Source organism: Adiantum capillus-veneris, chromosome 9 (genome assembly GCF_014529385.1).
Source record: "Adiantum capillus-veneris isolate H3 chromosome 9, ASM1452938v2, whole genome shotgun sequence".
Classification (NCBI taxonomy): Eukaryota; Viridiplantae; Streptophyta; class Polypodiopsida; order Polypodiales; family Pteridaceae; genus Adiantum; species Adiantum capillus-veneris.
This window is the reverse complement of record NC_140939.1, coordinates 156,537,337-156,552,490: the sequence shown is the minus strand read 5'-3', so window position 1 is coordinate 156,552,490 and position 15,154 is coordinate 156,537,337.

The window sequence follows — 15,154 nt, the reverse complement described above, 5'->3', positions numbered from 1 at the left end:
AAAAAGAGTTTTTTCTGTTAAAAAGATCTCAATAAGAAGATACGACGCGATTTGTGCAAATTATTCTCCTTCCATGGGCGACGAACGCTGAATGTGCCATAACTCACATTCAATGAGGCACGCCTTTTTATGAACACTTTTCAAGCTACTACTTCTTGTGTAAACTAGTGAGCCTCTTTTCTTTTATCGTTTTTGCATAGTGTCACTTCGCAGCTAATAGAAGCAGAGATGGAAGGAAGACGACCACAACGACCATCCGCATCTGTTAAATCTGTGGAACTATTCAACAGCTTTGACTTAGACCATGGTCGCTCGATGTCTACCACAGTCACCATTGGTAGTTGGGTTCTGCTTCAAACAAGAAGAAGAAAACGGATGTCAAATGAATTCATCAATAGTTACAAAGAACGTGTGAAAGATTTTCGCTTGTCTCAAACGGGAAAGACAATGAAAGAGGTGCTCATTGAGCATGCATATATGCACTCCGAACTACGACTACAAGAGTCACCTTTGGGGTTTCTTGTTCATAGACCAAACTGTGTGACTACTATATTGCTAAAAAGTCTTTAAAGATCCTTCAAGTTATTTTGTTGACTATTTCTTGTGACCATTCTCTTATCTTTTGTTTTTGTAGATATTTATCCTTCTAACAAAGAAGACTGGCAACCAGTTGAGTGCATAATTGGTATTTTTGATGCTTTTCATGCTTCGGTGGGAGAACTTATGTACAAAACTAGTGCGAGAAGAGCTCTCGCAAAGAGGGGAGTTTTCTTTTACGACTACTTTTACAACGCCCCTTGCTCTGTCCATGGATTTGGCACTTTGAAACCTTTCCCTCTTCCCCAACAAGATTCCCCAAAGTGGCCAGTTCCAACTTCAGAAACCTCTGAGTGTTTTAAACTCAAGCTTCATCATGAAATTTTGAAGTGTTTGCGACCAAACATTGCAAGCAGGCAAGTACGAGTCAGTCTATTTATGCCATTACATGTCTTTATAGATTTCTTCCACAATGAGGAGGTTAGAAAAACAGAAACCATGTTCATCTGCAAATCCCAAACTTGCCTTGATTTTTTGGATGATAATTGGGATGTCATTGATTCTGAAGGCATTTTGTGCAAAGTTGACAAGCGCTCGGTTGTGTGCAAGTGTATGATAGCATCACAGAATTTTATAGTTTCTTTCTACTACATGAGGTGGCATCGAGTGAATGGTCAGTTGGTAGCTATGGATCAAGATTTAAGTGACGATGCTTTTAATCCCTTGATGTCCATCGAGATATGGTTTTCAAATTATTTGCTTACAGTTTTTGTGGTTAGATCAAATGTCACTTTAAGAGAGGTTCAAGAGGATCTGTTAAATGAGTCCGATCTCAATTTTCCTTCAAATTTTTTTTCAAATGTAACATGCGAAAGGTACTAAGCTACATGTATTACTTTTATACGTTGATGTCTCTATCGTGCTCATGTATCCCAATGTCTTATCGCGTACGTTACATTGCAGATACCTCACAGACAAGAAAAAATGACTCTTTGTGCACAGATTACCAGCGACGACATACTTGAAATAGTGAACTAACTTTACACAATGATTCAAATACTATTCTCAAAGATTACTCGACAAAGGCAGCTCTCTAGATTACCAAACACCATTGGATTCTCACTCTCCCATTTTTTTGGAAAACTGTACTCAACATTTTGTAAACTTTGAACCATAATCAAAACAAAAGTCAAATTTTGATCCACTCCTTGTAATCAATTTGTCAAAAGTAAATTTCATAATATCTTTCTAATCTTGTGCATGCGGTGATGTGGGGGCTGTTGGTTGAGGTTGAGGAGAGGTGGTGGCTTGGGGATTTGGGGGCTCTGGAGCTGCTTCATGAGTAGGAGAGGTGCTGGGTGGGGGGTTTGGGGGCCCTGGAGCTGCTCCATGAGTAGAAGAGGTGCTGGGTGGGGGGTTTGAGGGTTCTGGAGCTGTTTCTTCAGGACGAGAGATGGTGGGAGCTTGGGTTGGGGAGGCATCTGGGGAGATATTGATATGTGCTTGTGTTGGTGTGGCAGACACGGGGTATCTTGTCCACGGAGGCCTAGGCGTGGGCCTTGGTGCTGGCGGGATAAAAGCATCACGTGCTCCGTCTGGACGCATGGTCGCGCAATTGATCAAGTTTTCAATCATTCTGTTTCTAAACGAAGAAACATGAGACTTTGAATAATCTGCCAAATTTCTTACATGCGTTAAGAACATCATGTTTATTAACATAGTTACTAACTTATTAAGATACAAATCTGTAAACGAGTGTCAAATGCTTACACTTCTACGACTTCCATCAAGCATGACCCCTAACAAAATTTCTGCATTGAATAAGACCCTCCATCCACAAGAGTAGGCATCGTCTTGATTAGGGACTTTGCAACTAATAACCGTAAGATTCTCATATATCTTCTCTTGCGTTAAAGCTTCAAGAGCAGACACAAGCTTCAGAACAGATCTGCGCAAAATACAATTTAATTTCATAAGCGACTTTTAACAAAATTCTATGCGATGTCGAACAAAATACAAAACCTCTTACCTACGTACTTCACCATGAAATCCATGGGATGAATTAGCAAGGTAGCACCGGTTTCGTTCAAGGTGAAAGAGAACAAGACTCCAATGAGATCTGTTACAAATAAACATAAGCAAAACATATGTCACCACAATAAATTAGAGTTCAAGATAAAATAATTTCACTATTGAAAACATTGCGTACCCTTCATGATAAGGCAGAACAAAATTTTTTGCCGTATCCATGTTCACTCACTGGAACCAGTCAACTACTTCCACTAAAGATGTATCCTTGGCTGTCAAAACAACCGAGAGGTTTGAGTCAAGGGCGGCAACATCATCTTACATATTCCAAGGCAAATTTGAAACTACAAAACTGTAAAGAAATTCGTGTCATACAAAATTGAATATATTAAAACAATTTATTGTGAAAAAAAGAATAGCACGCACCAAAGCAAGCAATTGATGATAGAGTTTGTGAGTTCCCTCGTCCAGTTCTGTAAAATTGCAATCTCGTGGGGGTGATAAGGAAAATACAGAATGCGTCCCCACACAGGAAGGCCAACATGGAAATAGGGAAACAGCAATGACAAATCATCAGCGTTGGCGTCGCTGATGGCATCTGCCATTTGTTCCTCCATCATCTCAAGGCGTAACTGCTCCAATCTCTCACTATCCTCTTCTGTTGTATCCCGCTCGGTGTTGAGACAGGTGCTGTATCGATGCGTTTGTGTAGACACTTCATGAACTTTGACCTTGTCAATAGGTGGTATTCTAAGAATATTGTCCATCTTTCGGTCTGAAATACCGGCAGGCAGTATTGTTTTGTCATACCTGAACCTGAGAAGGCGAAGTGTGCTGATGTCTTGCGGCATCAATGTTGTCCTATGGGCGTGGGTCGAGAGAATGTAGCCGTCCTGGAAAAGCTCTACAAAAAAATCCTCGGCGGCCTCGTGCAAGCACCCCATTGCACTTCGAGACCACCGGAAATTCAGGTTGTGTTGCTCGCAAATCTCGTGAATAACTCTCTGGAATGGTAGTTTAGGTATTGCCAATGAAATGTGCTTTTGGATCTTACGAACTTCGAGTAGAACGCTCCTATTCTGCTCGTATCTTCTTCTTCGCATTGTTGCGCGTAACTACGGCATGGTCTTGCCCGGAATCACATGCGATGTTGACGGTTGTACTATAGACGAGCTAGCCTGTCCCTGCGGAACAGACTGGCCAGGATAAACCTTCCTTGCTGTTTGCTTTGTGCAGGCCATGACTTGAACGAGGAGAATGCGAGGAAATATGGAAATCTGGATGTTTATATATGCAGAGTGACTAGAGACACTTCAGAAAAAATGGTGAAAAAAAAGGGAGGGAGGTGTTTATATTAGCGGAATAAGTATAATGAGAAGAGCGGCTGCATTAATCATGACATCACGAGGAATGACGAGAAGCGTGCGAGCATAATGATTACGCCACGTGGCACGACGAGGAAAGAAGCCCCGCAATGGGTTACCCTAGAAACAATGGTATGTCGCGGCACAACGCGAGGAGGAGGACCAGAATACTCTGCACTGGTCGTATTGCATTATGACGTGACAACAAGCTGTCGCGCCAGAACGTGATAGCGGTGCTTTTGTGGAGCGGTGGCACCCATTTTGCATTGTGGCGCGACCGTTCCACGGCGGCTGACACGTGGCGTAATCATCACGGCGACTGCATGATGCACGCGTGGCGCAACAAAAAAAGGCGTCGCGCCACAACGTGAGGAGGCGGACTGCAGCACTCTTGACTAGCTGTATCACGTTATGACGCGACAACAAGTTGTCGTGCCAAAACGCGATAGCGTTACTTTTCTGGTGTGGTGGCACCGGTTTCACGTTGTGGCACGACCGTTCCATGGCAGCTGACACGTGGCGTAATCATCACGGCGACTGCATGATGCACGCCAGCCCCATGATGCACGTCAAATCTATGTCATCATTGTCCTCGGGAGTCTTATAAATATGACTTGCTCCCCCATTTGCCCTTTCTTTGGATGTTGTGCTCTCTCGTCTATCTTCGCTTTTGAATTTCCGTTATGGACCCCTTCAATGTTGAAGCAGAGGAGGAAGTGCCTTGCTCTGAGGATGCCCCCCAAGACAAACTATCTAATTTTCTATACCGCATTGGGCTTCAGCAGCGCGAGATAGAGATCAGGCCGATGTTCAATCCAGATTTTTCTTTGCATGAGTGGATTGTCTCCGCGCAACATTACCTATCAGTTTTGAGCAGACCTACCAACAACAAATGTCTGGTGGCATTGTCCAGATACAAGGAGTTCGTTTTGTTCACATGAAGGCTATCAATTCAGACTCCTCCAAGAAACACATATTTTCTAGGAGTTGCCTTAAGCTCCCAGTGCACTTGCGAATAACAGACTACAAGTGTACACTTCATAACCGCAAGTGTCGAGTGGCTGAATATTATACAGGTTTTATTTTATATTTGCATTTAATTTTGGATGAGCATGCTGATGCTGCAGAGGCCTTGCTAGAGGATCATACTGGGGAGGGTCAAGAGCCCAAGTCTCGGAGAAGCCTTGCCTTGCAGGTTTCAAAGGGAGTGCAGCTTCCGGAGGGTGCTTTGCCTACTAGTGTTCTACCTACCATACCTATTGGTGATTTGCAGTATGTCTTGCTTAACGACATTATGGAGATTTTTGAACTTCGAGAGGACTATTGCCTTGCCATTGTGGCATAGAATCTCGAAGAGGATGATGCTGTCATTGACCCTGAGCACGACAAGTATTCTGTTATAGATGCCCATGTAAACGACGATGAGTTCGTTGACCCCGCAAGTGCACTTGTGATGATTTACAATGATGTTTCTAGGTATGAGCACACGCTTCCAACAGAAAAGGAGTTCATGGAAGTGCAGAAAAAGCTAGGGATTGAAGAAATGGGTAAGGCAAGCACTTCTTCATCATCTTTGGCCTCAACCTCCAATGCGCCCACTGGAGGTCAGGGCGGCATCAACCTATGGAATGAGGACTTACTTGAGGAAGATGAAAACCAGAAGGTAATATTTTTTTATTTGCCTTACCTTTTTGGTTTCTACTTATCTCATTTCATAACTTTAATTTGTTGCAGTTGGTGGTCTATGATGATACCTTCATTCCTCGCCCTCATGGACGAGGCATGTGAGATTTAGGGAAGAATTCCTCTCTCTGCCAATACTTAAAGAATCTTAAGTATCTGAGTTTTTTGTTCTTCCATTCTTCCTTCTCCAATGGCAATGCGGAGCTACCCTTGATGACGTTGAAGACACTTTCAAGATATTTAGGAGGGGCCGTCATTAGGTGGAACGCACATAAAATAATGCTTTTAGAAAAAAAGGCCTCATTGTATATGTTTGGCCAAGGGCCAGGAATGTATGGTTTGCGTAGTCGCTATTTTTTGACCCAAGCAGCATATGGTTTGGCATGCGGAATCACTGACCTTGCGCAATTACTAGAGTATGACAAGCATGCTATGTTTCGCAATAAACAACCAATTGCGCATCTGCCTACTGAAGAAATGTCTCTTGTGGCTATGGAGGTGGAGATAAATGTACTGTCGACAAACGAACCTGCAGGATTAGGTTGCAAAAGACCAAGGCAAGAAGAAGACGATTACACACAGCAGGCAAAAAGGCCAGAATATTTTGTAACTTTTCCTGACGAAGATGAAGAATAGAGAAGCTCCAATGTATATTGTCGATGCCAAAAAATAGTACATTTTCTATCAAAACAATGAGTACATTATGTTTCTCACTTTTGTGATTGGTTGTCTTCTCTTGGCACAAAAAATTATATTGTGTTACAATGCGCTATCTTTAGGAAGTCTCAAACAACTTGGGTCGGAGTTGTCCAATTTTTTCCAATGCGTTCTTTTTTAAGTCGCCACTCTGCATGTCGCGATGCCGCAGAAGATGCCTCCCATATTTCCTTCTTCCGTCGTTTGCTTGCTAATCTCATTGCTTGGCCAATCTGATTGTCTTTGACACATTCCTTTCGGTGTGTTCTATGCATAAGTTTTCTATAAGTCCATAGATGTAGTTCCTCCAAACTGCTGGCTTTGTTTGCACCACCTCCGTGACAAGCGTGGCTGAAATAGCCAGTAGGGGCTTGGTAGTGAGTTTTCTCCATACCTTCTGTAGACCATATAGCCAAGCTACCATATTTTCTAGCAAACCAAGGTATGTGGTTGCATATGATATGCTGCAAAAAGAAACCAGCCTATTGTTTATATGTAAATATATAATCACAATTTTATCAAATAAAGTAATATACCATGTAATGAGTTACGTGTTGATTTGTCCATGTAGCTATGAAAGACCTGTGGAAGGTCTCCAGAGCGTCTTGAAACAATGTATAGTTAGTATCTCTCCAAGTATTGAGCTCACAAAACGTGAATATGGAATCCAAACTTTTCCACACGTTCGCTTTGTGAGTCCTTGCTGCACCATTGTTTGCGTGGTCAACCACTGCATTGTGCAGGTTTCTTCACCGGTTGTATCTCAATGTCAACCTTTCCTGAGTACTTTGGCTTTTACGTTGTCTGCCACTTGTTGGCATCGACAAGAAGAGACGGGATTTCACACCGCCAATAGACAACTTCTTTGGCACATCTCGACCATTCTTAGACCTCTTCTCGTCCTACTCTATTTTCACATGTCCTCCATGCAAGCCCATATCTGAGAAAACTGTTTCCAATGATAATATAGCCCTTTGTTTTGCTGATGCTGGCCGAGTGGTCCAAGAAAAACAAATGTACAGAAACATAAGTTTCTCAATGATTCTACAGAGTGCATTCATTGTGCAAATATGTACTCTGGATAGTGGAATATCCAACACTGGGTGGAAGTTAAGGTCGTGCAAGTGCCTGTCCGGTGCTGTCCTCCAATTTCTTTTGTCAAGATCAATGAGTCCTCCCATGCAATACAAACAAGGGCTTTGACTTGTTGCTCCTTTTGAGATGTTGTACATACACTTTAGGGTTTTGAGATCTCCAACCATATGCCACTCTACTGTGTATGAACCCATGCCTAATACATCGAGTGTCTTTCCATTTCTCTGTTCGCTTATGACTTTAGGAATACTTGTTTGATGGAAAAACTAGTTAAGAATATCGAAATTCTCTGCAGACACCTGAAATGGGAAAACCAAACCAATCAAATGAAACATGTCTAACCATTTTTTAAAGAAAAAACTTGTTGATATCAAACCTTGAATGTGGCTAATAAGAAAATATTGTTTTCGGATTGCACGCTAAAGTTTCTAGGGTCGTCTGAAGCAATGCTTTCATCTAATGCTCTATTCATAAGTGTTATTGTGACACGCTCAACCTTGTCTCTTTCACTAGCTCGCACTCATCCAGTTTAAGCACAAACTTCAAAACTCCATTGCATTCCTCTTGAGAAACCTCGAACAATTGAACAATATATGTTTACAAAGCTACTAAATCATAAAATATATTATTGTATTTGTCATAGACCACTTCCTCTGTTGATGGGGATCTGTACATTGCTTCAATGTGAAAAGGAGTACCCAATGTCCGAAGCACTTCCTGGTTGACCTCCAGTCTTGTATTTTGAATGGAGAAAGGATTTGGCAGCAACGTGTGCTTGAGATTGAACTTCTTACTTTGTTGCTGCATAGTTCTGTAAACAGAAAATTAAGTAAATGGACTATTTCCAAGTTTTCAAATGCTACACATATCCAATATACCTAAAAATTGCAGACATTTGATTTGACAGGTGAAGACAATTGAAACACTAGACATACCTAAAAATTGCAGAATAACCTTTGTTGGATATTCCAGCTTCATCTAGAATTGACTGAACATCACGTGTTTGGAGTTGATTCTGTTTCAAAAGAGTCTCAAGTTGCTTAGCAACAATATTGCAGTAGCGCTTATCGTCCAAAAGTCCGTGGACATCTTTTCGTTTTAGTATGAGACCATAAGGAATTGAAGAAGTTGGTGTGTTGCTGTCAATATTTGACTGAGGATGTAACAACGATCTAAGCATAAATATAAAAAGTAAGATATGAAACTACAAATGTGAAGATGAATTAAACCTGCTTGAATGATGATCTTACTTGATTGCTTTAACCCTCTTCTTCAAACCCCCAGAACCAACCTTCAGTTGTTCAATGTCTCGTAAGCGTCGTTCTCTTAACCGAGGACCCAAGATAGTATTTTTTTCTCTAAGATCCTGCGTGAGCTGCGTGATGCTTTCGTCCTTGCCTTTCAGTTATTGAGCGCACTCTGTCATAGTTTGCTTCAAGCAAAAGTTTTCTTTGTGTGCAAGGTCTCTCTCAAGCTTAAGAATATCACTTTTGGCCGCCAAATTCTTGGTGTAGCCATATAAACCAGAATAGCCATCTCCTACATACTTCAACAATGACTTTATGTTTCTGAACGGTGGAGTTAAGTTGGTGATAGGATGCTCAGGATATATCCTGCCATCCACCCAAAGATCGACGCTTTTTTTACCTTGAAATCTGAAGTTATCTTTTGAAGATTCGGAAAGGATGCCTCACTTATTCTTCTTGTGGAGGGGCTCTTATTCTCTGGACACTTCGATATGCATATGATACACATCGTTTTGACTCCTCGTATGTGTTCTGTGTGAAGATGATAATGACATTGAGATGACTTGGTAAATGAGAAATCTCAAAACAGAGGAGAGTGCAAGATGGAGAAAATGGAAGAGAGCTCAAGGGAGGAGACTGCACGCAGGCGAAAAGCAAGAGAGACGCGAAAATGAGAAGAAGAATAACATTCAATGCACCTCGTTGAGCGCCAAATCTTAGTTTTGAAAAATCCAAAAGATTGAGACAATCGGCGTTCAATTCGGACCCGTCGTATGTTATCATTGTCTGAACACTTTTTGAGAATTTTAATAAACATACTCCCCAAATCTGATATCCGAGTTTTTTTGAAAGTGAATATCAAAAATGAAATTAGGGAATTTTTATTATCTCTCTCTAAGCTGACTTGGTATTTCTTACAAGGCCCATTTTTGAGTCCAAACTTTTCCTAATGATGACGTAGACCAAGCTCTCCGACAAACAAATGAGGGAAAATTTCCTTTCGTAATTTCATTTTCATATTGATCACATTGCTGGCAAGCATAATCAAGTAGCCGATGCACTCTCAAGATGGCCGAGAGTGAATGACGTTTCCATAGCAACTCAGAAGGATCTATCTTCCATGATAGACGAGTATGCTATTGATCCCGATTTTAAAGATGTGATTTTAGCCCTTTCACTAGGGAAGAAAGAGGAACCATTTACCTTACAAGATGGTTATCATAGTCTATGGCAATAGACTATGTGTTACTAACTCACTAAGTGAGAAAGTAATGTATAAATCTCATGCTACTCCTATGCAGGGCATAGAGGGATTCAGTCTACTGTAAAAGGGATTGAAACATATTTCTATTGGCCTACCATGAAAGCAAACATACAAGAGTATGTTTCTAAATTAGTGGTATGCCAAAAGACAAAGTTTGATAGAGGCAAGCAACCTAGATTGCTTCAACCCTTGCCAATCCCTAATTGACCATGGGAGAGCATATCCATGGATTTTATCTTTGGATTGCCTAAGTCTATCCATGGGAATACGGGAATATGGACGATAGTAGATAGGTTCAGTAAACAAGCTCATTTTATACCTGTCAAAAAGACTATCAAAGCCCATCAAATGGCAACCCTCTTCATTTCACAAATCTTCAAGTACCATGGCTTGCCAATGTCCATAGTGTTGGATAGAGATCCTAGAATGACCAGTAATTTTTGGAAGGGTGTCTTTGAGAATTTAGGGACAAGGCTAAATTTCTCTTCGGCCTATCACCCGCAAACGGATGGCAAAATTGAAATAGCTAACCTAACAATTCTCGATCTACTAAAAGCATATGTAATGGAAGTAGATCAAAGGTCCCAATGGGAGAAGTACTTACCCTTAGTGGAGTATGCTTACAATAACATTGTACATACTTCCATGGGAAAATCACCTTTCGAGGTAATTGAGGGAAGATCAAAAAGTCCCCTTCTACTTAAGGTAAATGGGAGAATCTTCGCTACAGATGAGTATAGCCAAGACCTACAAGAATCTTTCCAAAAGATTAAGGATGCTATCTCTATCTCATAGAAAAGGCAAAAGGCTGCTGCTGATAAGCACATAAGAGCCTAAACCTTTAAAGAAAATGATTGGGTCCTACTTCAATTTCCCAAGGCTCGATTAAGGCACACGACAGGCAAGAATCCTACGGGACACCAAATGTACTATGCTAAGTTAGCAAAAAGGTACTATGGTCCCTTCCAGATTCTTAGGCCAATCACTTAAATGGCCCATCAACTCAAGTTGCCTAGTCATTGGCTCATACACAATGCTTTCCATGTGAGCCTACTAAATCCTTACAAAGGGGAGCCACCTCAAGAACCAACTATTGAAGACCCACCGAAGATCAAGGACCAAGAAGAGGTGTTGCAGCCCAAGTCCATTCTCCGACATGAAGACAAGGTATTAAGAGGCGGAAAGGCTATCCGACGATACCTTATTAAATTTAAGAATTATCCGTTTGAAGATGCTAGATGGATCCAAGGCATACAATTAAAGGATAAACTCAACCTTGTCAATGCTTACAATGCTTCCCTAGAGTAAGCAAATGTACAAATGTTTAAAATGAACAAAGTTTTTTGTCTTATAAGTCTCTTTTTTTTTCTTTATTGTGCACAAATGTTAAGTAGTATGCATGCTTAGATCAAGTTTATGGAGACGACGTCTCCCAAACACCAAGTAGAGCTTGTCACTCTACTATGGAAGATTGATAGGACTAATGTGCAGACATGCTTGCTGCAGCTTAGGCTCTCAAGCGCCAAATGGATTAGTCCATAATTCTCAAACTATGTCATAGGGTAACATAGGCATCCTCTACCCGCTAGAAAAAAGACTAATGAATATGATTTATCTTATCTACCCCATAGACTATGATTTCAAGAGAGAGGTAATGTCATAATAACTAATATCTAATTCTCTTGAATTATTTTCTCATGTTAAATTGATCATTTAATATGGGGAAGTGCAATGGGAGAAAAAGCTAGAATATTGGTTAAGCTGGCAGACCGTCGGCCACACTAGGGATCCAAAGGAAAAAAAATAGGGATCCAAAGGGGGAGCCATCTGCAAAAGAGAAATGTGCAACAATGGGCTTTAAAGACCCTAAGGTTCAACCCATTAAGAATTCCAAAATGCTAAGGTTGTGTCCAAAGGTCAAAGATTAGGAAAATTGGATGCTTTGTGTGTGTACAAAAGTCTTCAATGAGTCCTACATAGAAGGGGGCGAGCCATGGAAGTAGGGATGAGAGAGAAACACACACACACACACACACACACACACACACACACACACACACACACACACACACACACACACACACACACACACACACACACTCACAAGCTTCCTTTACACAAAGGGAATGAGGGAGACATGTCGACTCCCTAGCCCACATGCCCACAAGGTGTACTCAATTCTTACTGGATGGCCATGGAGGTGGACCAATGAGAATTAGGCTAGAGTAAATCTAGTTTAATTAATTTAAAAACATTTAATGAAAGAGCTAATAAGAATTAAGCTCTCTAGAAGAATGATTGGACAGTCTCCCAAGGGGTCCAATGAGCATTCAACAGCCCAATGGCTTGCCTGATTCCTATTGGCCGGAAGAAAAACACTATGAAAATCTCCATGTGTTTACCGCGCTGTTTTACCACCTTTTGTAGAGAGAAGGTGTAAATTCAATGAGAGAAACAAGAGAGAGGAGGGTGGGGTTTTTTTTTTGTGTTTAAAGTATTTCCGTGACTGTATTTGCTGTTATTATCGCGATCATTACCGCGTCCATTATAGCCGTTATATCCGCTGCCCAAATTTAGCGCCTAAACTTTCAAATTCTGGATTAACTCCTCCCTTCCCCCAACCTTCAAATTTTGGTGTCTCCCTCCTCTCAATAAAAATTAAAGAGTATTGTATATAATTTTCAATTATAAAAATGAAGAGAAAGAAAGAGAGAGAGAGAAAGAGAAAGAGGGGGGAGAAGGAGGCGGGGGATATAAGGCCCGGTTTAGACGCTACGTTGGAAATGCTTTCGACAGGGGCATTTAAGTTGCGTGGCAAAAGCCTATTTGCTACAGTAGATATCACCTTCCTCCGGGCCCGCCATTTTTCTTTGGCACCCCCCCCGCCAGAAGAGCTACTGGACTCTCTCCACCTCTCTCTATTTTGCGCTCTTCTTCCTCCAACACCATTTAGAAGAGGCGGCGGTAGACCTGCAGAAAGTCTTTCTTCCTCCAGCCTCGTCTAAACCTAGCCTAAGATTACCCTTGTTTACAACTAAAATAATAATTGTCAATTGATTAACATAATTGAGCATATTCTCAAATCTAAAGAGAGAAAGAGGAGGGAGAGAGAGGTGAATGGATTGCACGATCAAAAAACTTCATAACTACAAAATGTTTATGAATCATCTTCCAAAAGATCTCTACATGAAGCATCATCCAATTCTAAGCCCATGGATCCTAAATCAGTAAAGAGAGAAATAGAATTGTTGTTTGTGGATGCATTGCCAGCTTCATCATCTTCGAGTTCGTCATCCTCCATCTCATCATCTTCATCATCATGACAATCATCCTCGCTAAGACTTGCTGCCGTCAGACTTGATTCATCGACCTCCCTCTCCTCTGTTTCTACTTCATCCAAAGTCGGAGGTGGAAGAGGGTTGAAGATAGTCTCCACTTCATTAGTGGAAAAAATGGTTCTCCCCCGAGGTGTTACAGGAATTATGAACCAAAGTTTTGGTTGGTGTATTGCTGGGATATAGATGACCTATAAGATAGAAGCTCAAAGTGAGTAACATTGGTATAACTAACGATAAAACAAGTAAATAAGAATAAAAAAGGTACATGTCACTCACCTGCTCACAATTGCGTAGTAAAACTAAATTGTCATACCTCCCTGCGTGATGCACACTAGAGTCCACTATGTAGAGGCCATTCTCATGTCGTCTAGACACATTTGCAAACCACTTGCACTCGAAGATGAAGCTATGAAAGGTTCTAAAATTAACCTTTAGTATCCTTTCAATAGTTCCGAAGTACCTGGCTTCATCACCGTTTGTGTCAAAGTTGCCCATGATGGCACAATCCATGGTGGTTCTACGCTCGTCAATGTGGCGCGTACGAAAGTGACGACCCTTTGACGACATAGAGTTAAAGGAAAGGCACTACAAAATAGAAAAATATATTAATTTATCAAATACATATTGAAGATAATTTCAACAAATAGCGAGACAATATGGTTTAGATATATGAGTACTCTGCCTTTGGTATGCAGCCTCGTGGATACTTCCCATTCTTTGTTGGTGATGTCTTCTCCGCGCGCTTTTGCCTCGGTCATTATCTCATGAATCCACTCTGCACTAATGAGATCTGGGAAACATGCAAGGTGTCTAGGCACTAGGGGTGCCCTCCTTCCTCCATGTGCTTGTTTCCATGCTTCCCTCTCTTGCAAACGCCTAGACTTTGCCACTGTCCACAAGTCCACCCACTTGGTCATAATCTTTGCATTGAGAATGCAAAAGTTATCGACCACTCGGGATAGATTCATATCCATGTTAAGTAGTTTCCCCTTTCCACTTGTCAAGTGTGAAGTCATCCTTGAATCTTCTTCTTCTAACCACATGCGAGGCATTGAAGGATCAACTTGTGCCAAATACTCTGATATGTAAACAAATGCCTCTTGAACAATCCACCCTTTGGCCATACATGCATTTGGTTGAGATCGTAGCCGCACAAAATCTTTGAGAGTCTTGAAAAACCTCTCTAAGAAGAACATCCATTGTGCATGCACTACTCCACATATAGCTATCTCCTCGACCACGTGAACCAAGAGGTGAATTTTACTAAGAAAGACCGATCGAGGAAATGCATCCTCAATGGCACACACAGTTTCTGTTGCAAGTGTTTGAGAAGCAGGGATAGCATCTGTTTTGATTTCCTTGGAGCTTACAAATCTGCAACAAGACACACAAGGATACACTAAGTGCTAGTTGAAATTATTGTGTACATAAAAAAGGTGTAGTCGAGTGGAGTCTTGTGGTGTACCTTAATAGCTCTCCTAATTTGAAAATAGCATCCCTGACTTTATTGTCCTGACATATACACATACTCACTGGCATAATGAACTACAATGTAAATCAGGAAAAGGAAAAGTGAGTGATAGTCATACACACAAACTATAGATAGAATATGGAGTATGAAGAATACCTGAAGTATATTGTGCCAATCGTGGGACTTCAACCCATACAATTGAACGCTTCCACCCTTCTTCGCTTTTGTAAAAGCTCCCTTTAGCGACCTCATGTATCCTGTTGGTGTGCGAATAGAGGCAATGGTACCCTTCACCTTGTCTAATTCTTCTTTTGCTAGCATCCATGGTGCTTTAGGAAGCACAATATTTCCATTTGGGGCACTCCGTGGAGTGGCAAAGGTGGAGAGACGTTTTAAAAGCCTCAAATTCTCCCTCGCACCCAAAGAGTCTT